The sequence below is a fragment of the Octopus bimaculoides genome, chromosome 3 (assembly GCF_001194135.2).
Source record: "Octopus bimaculoides isolate UCB-OBI-ISO-001 chromosome 3, ASM119413v2, whole genome shotgun sequence".
Lineage (NCBI taxonomy): Eukaryota > Metazoa > Mollusca > Cephalopoda > Octopoda > Octopodidae > Octopus > Octopus bimaculoides.
This window is the reverse complement of record NC_068983.1, coordinates 33,861,553-33,863,012: the sequence shown is the minus strand read 5'-3', so window position 1 is coordinate 33,863,012 and position 1,460 is coordinate 33,861,553. Positions and strand designations below refer to the sequence as shown.

The following is a 1,460-nucleotide window of genomic DNA, read 5'->3' as shown; positions in this document are numbered from 1 at the left end:
AATAATAATAATAATAATAATAATAATGATGATGATGATGATGATAATGATGATGATGATGATGATGACTTTTTAAATATCGGACAAAATACCTTGTGGTGTTTTGTTCATTCTGCCGGCACTTTACTCTGTTATTTCAAAGCCCACTATAATTTTGTTTTTTTTCATTCTTTCGCACTCGTACCAGTGAAGTGTTATAATCAATGGTAACAACTAACCACCTCGCTTTAAAATCACTGGACTTCTACTTAAATTAGTAGCAATTCTTATTGTTAATTGAGCATGTCAGCAGCTTAAGCCATAGAAGACAAGGTATTCAACGCATATTGAATTCCGGATATAGGTGTGGTTGACATTCGGATGCCAAAGGAATCTGATATCTGAGACAATTATATTAATTGTATTGCTACTTACTATAATCAAATTTGAAATCGGTGAAATAAGAAAAATGAACATGTCAGACGCCACACCTATCATGTTCAGTAACTGTCATGTCATTACTTTCGCAATAATATACAGCTGACACAGGCGCATACATACAAGCATTACAAGTAAGTAACCGCGTATGGTTATGTCTACATAAGTAATAATGTATGCGGAAGGGTGAATGTATTGTAGGTGAGAATGTGTATGTGTTTACATATATCTAAACTTGTGTATGGTGCATATATATATATATACACTCACACACTCATACACACAAGTGTGAATGTGTGTGTGTGTCTGTGTGTACGAGTGTGTGTGAAATATATCAATGTACAAATGTGTGCCTGCTGTATATATATGACTTTGTGTACGTGTGTACTTTTTTTTTACAGTGTATGTAATTGCATACGCCTACATCATCTTATATATACTTAACAAGCAAGCGCTGAATTGTCAGTCATAGGTTATGGAGTGTAATGGTCAACCTTTAGTTTTCTGTCCCACAGTTTAGTGTTCAAATGTTGTCGGTCAATTTTGTCGTTGATTCTCTCAGTCGATAAATAAATGCCTAGGTAAATGATGCTGAAGCCCTTTCAGCAGCAACCTTTGTTTCAGAAGTGAAGAGACGTAGCAGAAAGAGGATTGCCGTGTCTTCTCATCAATATATCCCCCACCAATGCCAATTGCGAAAGCGTTGTACACTATGAATATCATGGTGCCATTGCATCATGAATGAAAACACCATGGATAGGCCGGGTCAGTAAAATGTGGGATATCCATCTATATTGTGTGGTGGCAGAAGATAATCGAACATGTGCTAGGAATACTCATGAAAAGACTAATGAGACAGCTTCTGGAATGGAAAACCAGAGAGATAAAGCACAGGAGGCGAGACACGCTTTTCAGGATATTTGGTTAAGAACAGTGGAAAGGACGTGACACATATGGGCCTAAGAGGGAAGTAGGTGCATTTCAGGGATTGTGACCTAGCTCTATGGAGATCTCTCATCATGTGGAGTTCTATGGAGGGAGTG

General features: G+C 37.3%; 1 protein-coding gene across 1 annotated transcript in view; it reads left to right on the top strand.

Annotated features, from left to right (window-relative positions):
* LOC106877299 (metabotropic glutamate receptor 8) overlaps nucleotides 1-1,460 on the top strand; it is a 679,235-nt gene that overhangs the window by 187,007 nt on the left and 490,768 nt on the right. The gene's annotated exons all lie outside the window — the stretch shown is intronic.